Consider the following 15,247-nt stretch of genomic DNA (forward strand, 5'->3'; position numbering starts at 1 on the left):
TCGGGCACTCATCATTTCATGTGGATTTTTCTCAAGTTTTATAAAAAATATTTTTCTATTCTCCACATCTGCATGTTAACTGTCTGCATACCAAATTTCAGCTCGATCCGAGTTGATTTGGTTTGGTTTTTTAAGTGTTTTATGAAAACAGCTTTTTCGGATTTTAAAATTTCGGGTCCTGCGATTTCCAAGATTATCCCGATTTTGAAACACTTATATCTAGAGATCCAAAACGTATTTTTCAAATATGTAAGATGTGTCAGATTCTTGAATCTGTCAGTTACAGAACAGAAGTAATTTCGGAAAAATTGAAATTCGTTTGATTTGTCAAACATTCGATTTGCGAAAAGCTATCAGAGTCCATTTTTGCATTCTTTAGGGACAGAACAATCATTTAGTTAATTGTTTAAGTTATTGTAGTTTTCATGTTTTCTAGTATTGTAGTTAGTGAATTAACAGTAGTTAGAATTTATTTTCTTAGTTAGTTTGTTTAGAAGTTATAATTTTAGTTTTCTTTAGTTATTTAATTGTAGTTGAATTTATGGCTTTGTTTAGAAATAGTCGTAGATGTAATGTAGATTTAATTTTTATTAGTTTAGTGACTATTTGTTTTTATTGTGTAGGTTGATAAGTTAGAACAGGTTTACAGGTGTAATTCAAAGATGAAGTGCAACTGCACATGTGGTGAAAATATAATTTTGCCCCTGGAGATCTGTTGAAGACTTAGCTTCCTACTTTAGTTTTCTTTTCATATTTTAGAGTGTTATTTCATTCAAAATGTAATATTGACATAGATTGTAAACTTTGTTATATTAATAAAGTGTTATTTTAGAATTATTTCAGAATGTATCCCTTTCCCTGTGGATTCGACCCGTACTCGCCACTTCTGTGGAAAGTCGGATTTTTATATCTTTGGTTGACGATTTTCCCTTGTTTTCATTAAAAAATTATTGTTTAAAAATATGCATCCAAAAGTACCAACCAAGAACTATAAGCATGGTGGAGAGAATTTTCTGCTAAAGTATAGAACAACCTCCATGCTTCATCTTCGCTCTTCAACATGAAGGTCCCTCCACATGAAGAATCGATCATCTGACGATTCTTGTCAGACAATCCATCATAAAAGCTCTGCACCAGCTGCCATCTCGGCACCTGATGATGGGGACACTTCCTAAGGAGATCCTTCATTCTTTCCCAGGTCTCATGGAATTGCTCACCATGTAGCTCCGGGAAGCTAGTGATGGCTCGCCTATACTGGTTCGTCCTACCGATGGGAAAATACTTTCTCAGGAACTCCTGTTGTAACTGATCCCATGACCCTATCTCTACTGAATCTAAGGACTTTAGCCAATACTTGGCTTTGTCCTTCAATGAAAATGGGAATAGGGTTAACCTCAATGCATCATCATCGAAATTCTGTATCTTAACTGTAGAACAGATTTCGAGGAATTCGTATGTCTGTAGGGATCCTCGTGACTAAGGCCATAGAATGATGGAAGCATCTGAATAATGTTGGCCTTAATCTCATAGTGGGGTGCTCCTACATCGGGTCTCCGAATGCAGGATGACTGAACATAGTCTATGGGAGTGAAGTACTCCCTCAGACCACGTGGAGGAACTGGAGCTAGAGCTGGAGGATCCATATCACCCACTATTGTCGAACTTCGAGGAAAATGTAAAATTCTCTCTGGGTTGTCAACAAATGGATGTAATGGGGTTCCCAAAGCTCTTCGCTCCTGCTACACTGGTACTAAGACCAGATGTAGGCAACCGACCTAAATCTAAATCTAAACTAAGTTAAATACTAAAATGCAAATAACAAAAATAAAGAACAACTAATAAAAATATTCTAAATTAACTATGTCAGAATTAACTAACTAAGTAAATGGAATAACAAAGCAAAACTAATCTAAATTACTGAAATAAAAGAATACAGGAAATCACAAACTATGTTCTCTAAAACCCACCTGTCTAATCGCTCCTTGCAGAATGGGCAAGGGATCCTGATCAGAGATGATCTGTTTCTGGCTATTGTATAATCATTGGAAAAAAATTGGTGTCATGGAGTAGCAGAAAACAAAGAGTCATTGCTAGGTCTAGTACTGAAGCGGAATATAGGTCCATGGCCGTTGAGACAGTTGAAGCTACATCGATCAGACATCTTCTTGCAGATCTTGGAGAAGAAATCTCACAATCATTTTTGTTGGGTGATAATCAGAGTGCTATTAACATTGCTTATAATCCTATACAGCATGGTCACACAAAGTATATTAAGATAGATCAACACTTCATCAGACAGAAGGTTGAAGACAAGGAGATTGAGTCTTGTCACATTCATACATAAAGTCAAGTTGCCGACTTGTTTACTAAAGGCCTAACAAAGCATCAATTTTGGTTCTTAAAGAACAAGTTGTTCATGGTACAGGACCATACACAACTTGAGGGAGGGTGATAAAATGGGATTTAAACATCACCGCATCTAGATCAAATCCAGATTCGTGTGTCTAATCACGTTAAGTCTGTTTCTTTCTATGTAATGGCATTCTTGTTATTTGTTTGTATTTTAAACCCTTTGTAATCTATGTTAAAAGTGCACTAGGATCGAGGCAACGAACACTAGACGGGGGGGTGAATAGTGCTTTTATAAATTGTCTGCGAAATATTGAAGGATTTTGCAATTTGAAAAGCAAACACACAAAGAACACAAGATTTTATCCTGGTTCGATCTATCCCGACCTACATCCAGTCCCCAAGCAAAACCCACTTGAGATTTCTACTATCAACCTTGTTAACTACAAGATCACACAGACCAAAACCGGTCCCACTTTCAGTAACAACCCTACTGAAAGCAAACAACTCCTTTAAACCAAGGAGTCCTTTTTATAGAAAATAAGTAACAACTTACAATACAACCTATGAGCCTTTCTTTTGAATGCAAATGAGATGCAATTGGCTTTTGAGGTTGTTGAAATACTCTACTCATGAATTCACTATCTCTCAAAGTGATTTGAGTGAAAAACTGAAGTGAAAATATCAAGTGAGTGAGAAAACAAATACTTGAATGAATAGGAGTGAAAAGCAAGAAGTAAATGATTCAAATCGATTGAATTCCAGTTTTTTTTAGTGTAAAATGCACTCATATTTATAGTTGAAAGATTCCATACGTTGAGAGTATGAAAGGGTGTCAAAACCGTCCATTTTGAACGATCAAAATGTTTGAAAAATGAAAAGACACGCCTTTTTGAAGTTTCAGGAAAATAGCAAAATTAGTCGATTGAAACATCAGTTAGTCGACTAATAGTTAGTTATTAGTAGACTGTCAGTTATCGTTGGTCGACTGATCTGTTAATCGATCCGTTTGAAAATCTGAACTTTTGAAACTTAGTCGACTAGAGAAAAATTAGTCGACTGATAATATCATCAGTAGACTGAAAAACCTTTCAGTCGACTGCTGCTAAAATCTTCTGAAAAAAAAAAATTCTGTTTGGTCGACTGATAAAAGCATTAGTCGGCTGCTGCTAATTTTTCAGAAAACACATGTTCTGTTCAGTCGACTGATAAAACCATTAGTCGACTGCTGCTAATTTTCCAAAAAACAGACATTTTGTCCAGTCGACTGATAAAACCTTCAGTAGCTAATTCTGAACGTGGCACCATATCTTTGTGTTATAATGTCATCGTACTGCTCTCTATAGGCCAATGTTATCATTCCGGACACTGGAGCAATACATCCTAGGGAACTGGGGGCATCTCCTTCAAGCATTCACAAAATCAGATTAATTAAACAAATATATATAAGAAAAAAAAAGAAAATATCACAGGATTATGAAACCGATAAGTCTCATCAAGGTTCGATCTTCTGAATTAACCCGTTGATTACAAAGAATCTTGATGGAGAAATATGCACATGAAGAGAAAGAATGTACATTGATTAACTGCAATCCAACCTCATAATCTATTAACAGTAAGTCAAACAGTCATAACCCAAGAATAGCATCTTTGAGTAAGATAATATGCATAAAATGAACCTCACTCATGAACCTCTACTATGCAGCACTCTGTCACGTGCTTTTAAAGCACTATGATGGATCACTTCATTTCTTCAAATGGTAATCCAGACACCAGCAATAGGATCATGAAACACACGACAAGATTCATCCCCTTTTAACACTGTCTTCACCCTTGGCTTCAGCTCTTCATAATCCTTCTCCAGTATAATCAGATTTTCATGAGCATCAAAGAGTTCACCCTTTTTCATGCCTTGATCAAAAATCGGTGAACACAAATACACTTGGCGTATATAAGATCAAACTAATGTTCACAACAGTTTAGAAACATTATTTATGAATAAAAAAAAGTTGACCAAAGCATGACATCAATGGTACAGACTGAATTCCATGGTCATGGTATATCGTTATGGAGTATGGTGAAGAGAAATTTCAAAAAAGTATTACTGACTAAACCACCTGAATGACAAAAATGAAGTTGAGGTAATAAGCCTCAAAGTATTTACAGTGTGGATGACAATCACAACCATAGAAAGGTTCAAATGAAGAGATGATATGCCATATGAATATGATGTTATGCAAGACCAAAACACCTGGGTATGGGCTCACAAATCATGATACTGTCATCACGCAAATATTTCTGATCAATAGAAAAGCCACAAGAAAGCCACACGAATTTAAACCGGAACGCAAACAGGGGATCAAAGATCAGAACATAATCTGATTGAGACATTGAAATGCAGCCAAAGAAAAGGGATAGAAAATGAATCTAACAATAAACGAAAATAAAAAAAAGAACAAATGGTGACTAAAAATGAAAGAAAATAAAAAAAATGAGAAAATCTGTTGGAATACATGCATTCCATTGATTGTGCCATCCATAAACTGATTCTATTATAGATAGATCGACATTATAGAGAGGCTAAAAAAAAGAAAACAGCAGAAAGACTATCTTCAGATTTTTTTATAAAACAAAACAAAAAAAAAGAGGGAAGAACAGACGAAATCCTTACTGATTCATCCTCTTTAATCGACTTTTGGAAGGGAATCGGAGAAGGTATGAGCACAAAAGGAGAAAAAAAAAGGGGCAATGGGAGAGGGAAGAAGAAGCCGAAAGGAAGAAGGGGGTGCGAAGGTGAAGAAGCAGTCTTGTGAAAGAGGAGGTGCGGTGGAAGGGTGAAAACGGGTCCCCCCTCTCTCCTGCGTGCTCTCCTTTTAAAGAGCAAAGGGAGGTTTCGAGAGAGACGTTCAGTTGTAGATGGAAGGTTGAGGAAGACTTCAGAGAGGTTGGTTGTAGATCAATGGTGGGACGCGTAGGGTTTTGGAGGAAGGGTTTGCGAGAGGGGGTTTCGGTGAGAGAGGGAGAAGGCGCCCTCACCCTCTTTTCCTATGAAGGGTTTTCAAAGAAAACCATAAAAACTTATTTATGAAAGAGGCTCCCTTTACCCTCGGGTTTTTACAAAGAGGGTTTAAAAAACTTGATTTTTAAAAAAAAAAAGGTATTTTCAAAGAAAACTGAATTTTTTTGTTTTTTTTTCTATATATTTATTTTGTATTTTTTTGAAATAAAATCCTAAAGTTTTACGGGAAAACTAATTTTTTGTGTTTTTCCTGAGAAATGATGAAAGATAAGCATTTTGATCAAGTCTCATGGGTGAGACAAGATCAATCTTTGGAATGATTCAGGTTTAGCCCTTAACCTGGATGGGACGAAGATATCTCAAGATAACCTGGATGGGGAAAGGAATATATGAGGACCTTGATGGGACATTTTTGGGAAAATGCCTTGTAAAATGAAGCTCGAGTAGGATCCTATTCTGGATGAATATACAAAGCACAAATTCCTCAATGGGAAGAACCATGATGGGACTGGAGGAGAACACCTCGTCGAAAATGAGGGAAACTTGTTGGAACGAGATTCAGGTTTAACCGAAACCTGAAAAAGGAAGATACCTCGATGGGCGAAGTTCAGGACTAACCCTTAACCTGAAGAGGACGACCAAATGGGATCCTCGAATGAAGAAACCATAATGGGACTGGAGGAGAACACCTCGTCGAAAATGAGGGAAACTTGTTGGAACGAGATTCAGGTTTAACCGAAACCTGAAAAAGGAAGATACCTCGATGGGCGAAGTTCAGGACTAACCCTTAACCTGAAGAGGACGACCAAATGGGATCCTCGAATGAAGAAACCATAATGGGACCTTCGGAGTTTGGACGAACAAATCCGAAAGGGGTTTGCGAAAGGAGAAAAACGGGGTTCCCTAAAGCCTTGAAAAAGGGATGAACTTGGGAGTCTCTTTGCTGAGACTGAAATAGCTTTTGAAATTTGACGACCTCTCGCAGAAAATACAGATTTGACCCTTAACCTGATTGGGTACAACCATACAGATTTCTCGAAACCGTGATGGGACAGGAGAGATACTTCAGCTGAATGAGGCAATTCTTCTAGAAATATGAGAGATGAAAAAAAATGAGAAGATGTGAGGCAATGAACGATGAATAAGGTAACAGGAGGCAAACCCTTCGAGGGTGTGAAAAGATGAATAGGGCGATCCTTGTATCAAGGAGACGAATCTCTTGACAAGGCGAAAGATGGAACAAGGTGATTCTTTTGACAGGAGAAGGCAAATCTTTCGATCAACGCGAAAGATGAGGGGGGCAATTTTTTTAGAAAGGAGAAGGCGAAAATGAAATATGAAGATGGCAATCCTTTTAGCAAGGAGAAGGCAAAATGTGAAATATGAAGATGGCAATCCTTTTAGCAAGGAGAAGGCAAGATGTAAAATATGAAGATGGCAATCCTTTTAGCAAGGAGAAGGCAAGATGTGAAATATGAAGAAGGCAATCCTTTTGGCAAGCTTTTGGCAAGGAAAAGGCAAAATGTGAAATATGAAGAAGGCAATCCTTTTAGCAAGGAGAAGGCAAGATATGAAATATGAAGAAGGCAATCCTTTTGGCAAGGAGAAGGCAAGATGTGAAATATGAAGAAGGCAATCCTTTTAGCAAAGAGAAGGCAAGATGTGAAATATAAAGAAGGCAATCCTTTTAGCAAGGAGAAGGCAAAAATTTTGATCAAGGCAAAAGATGAATAAGGCAATCCTTTTATCAAGGAGAAGGCGAGTCTTTCGACAAAGCGAAAGACGGAGAAGGTAATCCTTTTGTCAAGGAGAAGGCGAGTCTCTCGACAAAGCGAAAGACGAGGAAGGCAATCCTTTTATCAAGGAGAAGGAGAGTCTCTCGACAAAGAAGGCGAGTCTCTCGACAAAGCGAAAGACGGAGAAGGCGAGTCTCTTGACAAAGCGAAAGACGGAGAAGGTGATCCTTTTGGCAAAGGAGAAGACGAGTCTCTCAACAAAGCAAAAGACGGAGAAGGCAATCCTTTTATCAAGGAGAAGGCAAGTCTCTCGATAAAGCGAAAGACGAGGAAGGCAATCCTTTTATCAAGGAGAAGGCGAGTCTCTCAACAAAGCGAAAGACGGAGAAGGCGAGTCTCTCGACAAAGCGAAGGACGGAGAAGGCAATCCTTTTATTAAGAAGAAGGCGAGTCTCTCGACAAAGCGAAAGACGGAGAAGGCAATCCTTTTATCAAGGAGAAGGCAAGTTTCTCGACAGAGCAAAAGACAAAGAAGGCAATCCTTTTATCAAGGAGAAGGCGAGTCTCTCGACAAAGCGAAAGACGGAGAAGGCAATCCTTTTATCAAGGAGAAGGCAAGTCTCTCGACAGAGGGAAAGACGAAGAAGTCAATCCTTTTATCAAGGAGAAGGCGAGTCTCTCGACAAAGCGAAAGACGGAGAAGGCAATCCTTTTATCAAGGAGAAGGTGAGTCTCTTGACAAAAGCGAAAGACGGAGAATGTAAACAACTCTAGGTTATATCAAAATGGATATTGAATATTTATTTCATTCTTAGAATATCTAGAAAATTTTGCCAATAAGATAAATTTATAGTTGACTTCAACGCTTGAAAATGTGCACATGTGTGAAAAGATATTCCCTCTTTTACCCAGAGTATTTCCCCCAACGAGGTTAACTTCTCGGTCTTAAGAGTCAAATTCAAAATTTCAGCGCTGATGATTTTCTTCAAGGAAGCTATCCATTTCCCTGATATGAGAAGATAAAAAATATTGTTAATTTCATAAAAGTAAGTAGTGAAAAGACATTGATAAAAGAATTTTGCATGAGAAAATATGACTTCTGGCAATTTCGGCAGTTTGATATCTGGGTGTTTTCTCATGATAATCTTTTTTGCACTCTTTTTTAGTCATTGAACTTTTTCGGGTTTTTTACATCATCCTTCATTTTGGAGATGTCCTGACTTTTCTCTCTTTTTCAGGGAAGGGTACGTCACAAACTCCTTCATCTTGGAGATGTTTCGATCCTTCTTTTATCTCAGGGATTCTATTGATGATATTGGCTCAAGAGGTCTATTGATGATAGCAGAAATCAAATATCATTTAGGGTTTGTCGGTAGGTTCATCACACTCGCCTTCATCTCGACGGTGATCTGAACTTTCCCTGGAAGGATCTTTCACAAACTCCTTCATCTCGGTAGATGATCCAAATCTTCTTTGGCCCCGGGGGTCTGCTCGCATATTCGCCTTCATCTTGACGACAATTGAGAGATCCCTTTTGCAGATATTTGATTGCAGCTTTAAAAATGGATAAGGAGATATGGATTGAGTGGATTCTTTTTATCGGTCAGGATACTTCCACTGCCTAATTGCCAGAAAATCATTTTAAAACATGCGTCATAACTATGATCAATATCAAATTCGCTTCCGGCTTTTCAATGTCATCGAATGTTTCTTTCGCTAATCATAGCGAGGATATTTCTTTCATCCTTTTGGTTGATCAACAGAAAAAAGATTTGAATTTTACCTCTTTTTCGCAAAAAGTTTCACCTTTTTTGAAGGAAATACTAGAGGTAATCTGAGATAATTCTTTTATGTAGTAAGAATATTGGAATCAACAAATATTTTTAGCAAATTGGCAAAGTTTTCATGAATTCTTTGTGAAATAATCACTAAATATAGATTTTGATGCGACCTTTAGTTGCAATTTATGATTTTGGACATTCTGACCAGTAAAACTGGGACCTTTCATTTAACGACCAGCAAAGAAGCTGAAACCTTTCATTTAACGACCAGCAAAGTAGCTGGGACATTTCATTTAACGACCAACGAAGGAGTTAGGATATTTCATTTAACGACCAGCGAAGTAGCTGGGACATTTCATTCAACGACCAACGAAGTAGCTAGAACATTTCATTTAACGACCAACGAAGTAGCTGGGACATTTCATTTAACGACCAGCGAAGTAGCTGGGACTTTTCATTTAATCATTTAACGACCAACGAAGTAGCTGGGACATTTCATTTAACGACCAACGAAGAAGTTGGAACATTTCATTTAACGACCAACTGTAAACACCCCAAATTTTCACTCACCTCCCCGACATTTCCACCCAGCATCATCATTCACCTCCCCGGAGATTGATGGAGGGCAAAATGGTCATTTTCTGAGCCCGGATCTTACAGAAGTCTAAATTGCATCTGCAACTCTCAAAATTTCTCTATTTTTAGCTCAGATGTTCAAAATTCTACTCCTGACAGGAGACAGGAATCTCCAAAGCCCGGTTCAGGATTACATTTCATAAGACATGTCATTGCATAGCATTGCATGAACATTTCATATCACTGCACTGCACAGCATGTCATTTCAAGGTCCAGAACTCTCAATTTCAAAATTTTCAATCCAGATTTGAATTTCAACTCTTTTTAAAATCAATTTCAAAACCCTGGGTCTTCAAAATTATCAATTCTTCCCATTTTACCCCCAGGACTCTGAATTTCAAAATATTTTATCAGGAAAACAATCTGGATAATTTTCAATAAATTTCATCTCAGATTTTGCCCTTTTTGTCAAACAATTTCAAATATCTTCCTTTTGCAAAATCACCCCACAGGGGCCAAATCTTTTCAAAATTTCTGTTTTGCCAATTAGTCTAGATTTTATGAAAATTCCAAAAAAAAAAAAGGATCTACTGTCTTGTCCTTATTTCAATAAAGAAGCATTGTGGGACCCACACTAAGGTGGTGTCACATAGGCTTTTCTTTTGAAAAATTTGAATTTTGAAAAATCCAAAAATATAGGAGCCTTGTCCCTGGATTGGCGCCACTGGACCTTTTTCTCTCTCCTCCCATTTACCTGCCATGTGTCAGCGTGGGGTTCACCTAGAGGTGGCGCCACATGTCATTTTCTCTATCTTTCCATTTCTTTGCCAAGTGTCAGTGTGGGGCCTCTCTAAGATGGTGCCACATGTCCACCATCTTCACCCTGTGCCAGGTGTCATTCCCAAGTCACCAGGAGACGCCAAGTGTCATGTGTTGTCCTGTTCAGAAAAAGTAAAGCTTGTATGTCCTGAGGTGGCGCTAGTGTAAACACCCCAAATTTTCACTCACCTCCCCGACATTTCCACCAAACATCACAACTCCTCCCCAGAGATCGCCAGAGGAAAAAATGGTCATTTTCTGAGCTCAAAACTCGCAAAAGTCCAAATTTCATCTGCAACTCTCAAAATTTCTCTATTTTAGCTCAGATGTTCAAAATTCTACACCTAACAGGAGACGGGAATCTCCAAATCCTGGTTCAAGGTTACATTTCATAAGACATGTCATTGCATAGCATTGCATGAGCATTTCATATCACTGCACTACACAGCATGTCATTTCGAGATCCAGAACTCTCGATTTCAAAATTTTCAATCCAGATTTGAATTTCAACTCTTTTTAAAATCAATTTCAAAACCCTGGGTCTTCAAAATTATCAATTCTTCCCATTTTACCCCCAGGGCTCCGAATTTCAAAATATTTCCTCAGGAAAACGATCTGGATAGTTTTCAATATGGATTTCAGCCACTTCACCTCAGATTTTGCCCTTTTGTCAGCTATTTTAACTATTATTCTTTTACAAAATCACCCTACAGGGGCCAACTCTTTCCAAAAATTTCTGTTTTACCAATTAGTCTAGATTTTGTGAAAATTCCAAAAAGAGGTTTTGTTGTCTTTCCTTATTTCAATAAAGAAGCAATGTGGGACCCACACTGAGGTGGTGTCACACAGGCTTTTCTTTTGAAAAACCTGAACTTTGAAAAACCCAAAAATATAGGAGCCTTGTCCCCTTTGGCGCCACATGTCATTTTCTCTCTCCTTCCATCCTCCAACACGTGTCAGTGTGGGGCCACCTTAAGATGCCGCCACATGTCATTAGACATCCTCTTCATTTTATGCCGCGTGTCAATGTCCACCATCTTCACCCTGTGCCATGTGTCATTCCAAGGTCACCATGAGATGCCACGTGTCATGTGTTGTCCTGTTCAGAAAAAGTAGAGTTTGTCTCCCCTGAGGTGGCACCATTTGAATTATGTCTCCTGCAAGTGACACATGTCACTCTCTCGTTTCCTCAGGAAAAGCAGACTGACACATGTCACCTTCTGCTTTTCTCAGAAAAGCAAGTGACACATGTCATTTCCAGCTTCCTTCAGAAAAAGCAAGTGACACATGTCACTCCCTGCTTTTCTTAGAAAAAGCAAATGACATATGTCATTCTCTGCTCTTCTCAGAAAAAGAAAATGACACATGTCATTCTCTGCTCTTCTCAGAAAAAGCAAATGACACATGTCATTCTCTTCTCTTCTCAGAAAAAGCAAATGACACATGTCATTCTCTGCTCTTCTCAGAAAAAGCAAATGACACATGTCATTCCCTGGCCTTCTTCAGAAAAAGCAATCATTCAAAAAAATTCAAACCCTGGCTGAGGTGGCGCAAATCCTGAACCTTACCTTTTCTATCTGGCCTAAGATGGCGCCACATGTTCCTTGTTCCTCCCTCGTGCCACATGGCATTGTAGGAGCCACCCTGAGGTGGCGCCACATGTCCACCCTCCATTCTTCCAGAGCCATCCCAATTTAAAATTCAAATGCCTCCTGAGGTGGCGCCATCTGAAGAACCTCCTCCAGCAAGCTGACACTTGTCAGGTATGGAACCATCCTGGGCTGCCACATGTCTAGATCTCCTTTCATCAGAAAAAGTAGAATTCAAACTCCTCTGAGGTGGCACCTTCTGAGCCCACTGCCCTGTTCTTCTAACACGTGTCAAGAGCCACTCTGATGTGGCTCCACATGGCATGCTCCTACTGCTTCTAGATTCAAATCTCAATCACCTTTTGAGGTGGCGCCATTCCAGAGCCCCCACTTGGCTTCATTTTTTATCTTTATTTTATTTAAAATAAAAGTAGCCCACCATCAGGTGGCGCCACATGAGGGCTCTCTGCAAAAAGCAAACTTTGAATTTCAAACCCCAGGTAGCACCCTCTGAGGTGGCACCATTTGGGCGCCTCCTACAGAAAAAATCAAGCTATATTTTGAAAATTCCAAAAAAATCCTCTGCTGAGGTGTCTCACCCACAAAATTCTCATTTTTAATTTCTCAAAAATCAAAATGGCATGCCCTGAGATGGCGCCACATGGAGGGCTCAGATTGAGCCTGTTTGAAATTCGAAATTTTCAGAAGAATGCTACAAATACAAGGCCCCACGCCCAGCCTAAGGGGGCTTCTTTTGGACCTTGAAATTCAACCTAGATTTTCTTCAGAACACAATTTTGAACCTTGGAATTCACGCCCCCTTTGGGCTCAGTGGAGAAGGTGCAGTGAAGTACCTACAGTGCTCGTGCTGTGGCCAATTCGATTCAAGCGTGGGTCGACCTTGGAGAATCATCCGAAGCCCGGATCGAAGGACGAACGAAGCCCTTGGTAGCAGTCCCTTTCAAGAGTTTCAAGCTGCATAACGAATCAAGGTGCACCTTTTTTCCTCTTGATTTCATATCATGATTTGATTCATGTGTCGTTTGAAGAAAGAGCTCATCCGAGGAATGGATTGAGCTATTCTCATAAAATGACAAATATAAAAATATATAATTATACTTCCTTGATGATTTTTAGCATTCATGCATTTAGCTAGATTTAATTTGTATTTCATTTCATTAATTTAGCATGTTTTATAGGTTAATTAGGTTTAATTAAGCATTTATTTCAATTCTGCTCAATTTCAGTAGCTCTCTGTTTTTGTCAGTCAGTCCACTTGTCATTTCATGCATTTAATTTTCATTAAAAATTCTAAAAAAATCCTGGAATGCGCCTTTAGACGTCCCTAAAAATGTGCAAAAAATTCAAAAGCATTTGAATTCATTTACTGTGGTAAACATTCAAAAAGGTGAGTCGGGTTTTATTACCAGGGATGCATTTTAAAATCTCTTTTCCGACTTGTAAAATCGAGATCTCCCTCATGGGAGATCCGATTTTAGATCCTAAAGATGTTCCGAACTCAGGAGAATGGATAGTTTTTAACATGTATTTCGCATATTTTTCTGATTTTTTTTAATATCTGACAAAAATCCGAGAGTGCAGGACACGTGTCAGAGCCTGATTTGGGCCTCTGAGACTTTGGATCGACTTAGGTCGATGGGTTCTCTTTGGGTATTGCTCTAAATCTGAATCTGTAAAAAGTGAATGTCATGTTCGGGATGTCCTATGTTTGCATCTGAAAGCCTGTGATTTGTAGAAGAGTTGTGATATCTGTTTCGGATTTTTCTTTTCAGTCACTTGTTTGGTCACATTTGTCTGTTCTGTCGATTTAGAAATGAAAAGTTATATTTTTACCTGTGTTTCTGTTGATCAAATGCCAAAAGTCATGAACATAAAAGTTGTCTTTGTAGGCGTCATGAGTATCTCTGTTAAATACCAGAAATTTCTATGGCTGTTTTCTAGTTTTGTAGCATTTTATATTAGATTAGGTTTATTTTACCTCCGTCAGAACCAAATCCTTGTTACCGAACTCACCATAGCTCAAATCCCTAGGCTGTAAAAACCAAAAGTGTTCCATTTTGAGTCCTTTAGCAGTCTGCAAAATATCAAAAGTTTTTATGGTGTAAATTTTGCATTATCATATTAAGCATTGCATTTGGTTCGGGTCCATAGGCGAAATCCACCCTTTTTAGGACTTTCTTTAAAGTTTAGCATTCAAATCATATCATTTCATGATTTTTAGCATTCTAGGCTGTTTATCAGAGTAGGTAAATACTTCATACCGAATTTGGTGTAATTTGGAATTCATTTGAGTCTTGGTTTAGCCATAATATCAAAACAGGGCCCCGCAGGACCTAGATCCAAGCAAAAAACAAGCGAAATTCGTTATTTTGGATAAATTTAAAATGTCAAATTCTGATTTTACAGTCCTAATGTGTTTAGCAGCATGTCATCATGCCTCATACTGCATTTCATAATCATTTGATTCAATTTGAATTTCAAAATCTCAATTTTACCAAGTTTTCCTTCAAAAAACCCTGATTTTAAAGGTATAACTTTATAATTAGGGGTATTTTGGTCATTTTGACCACCATTTCAAATTTTAAACTATTTTCTACTGAATTTCCTGCATTTTCATCATTTCAAATATCAAGGAAGCATGAGAATAGGGTTTATATCCAATTAAGTCCAATAAATTCGTAATATTATTGGAAAATCTTGGAAAAACCCACATATTTGAGCTAACCTTATTTCAAGTTTGGCAGGGATATTCAAAAGAAGGAGCTGATGTCTGCAATTTCCTTTTATTTCATTTATTTAGTGATGTAATAATGTAAATTTTGGAATAAGAGATTTAATTTTCTGCTTAGACTAGGATGCATATCATATAGTTTGAATTTATGCAATATCCTGTTTATGTGATTCATGCATTTTATTTCAAAAGCACTATGGATGTACACGAATGGCACATGCGCCAACTCTTAGGGAGTTGATGAACTCGGTGGAGTCCATATTTACGGCCCTAGTCGGAATATGGACGAGACCCAGATCCATCATCTTTCTACTAGTCACATTGAGCCTACACTCTTAGGCTATCTTAAAATGCACATCATATTTCTAATATTTTCAAAGTATTATGCATTAAATCAATTAAACTCTGAACATATTCATGGCCACAGTCAGAATATGTGAAGGATTTATTTTGACTTAATACACATTTTTCCAACAAATTTCTTAGAAAATCTTCCAAAGTGCATTCATACATTCATATCATTTGCATCATGAAATCATTGGTTTTCTCATGATTTTCTTAAAGAAAGTTTCATTCTCAAGAAATCAATTTCTCAAGAAACTCTGAGGATTTTCCAAAATCGGTTT

This window comes from Nuphar pumila, chromosome 6 (assembly GCF_984573655.1).
Source record: "Nuphar pumila chromosome 6, dmNupPumi1.hap1.1, whole genome shotgun sequence".
Classification (NCBI taxonomy): domain Eukaryota; kingdom Viridiplantae; phylum Streptophyta; class Magnoliopsida; order Nymphaeales; family Nymphaeaceae; genus Nuphar; species Nuphar pumila.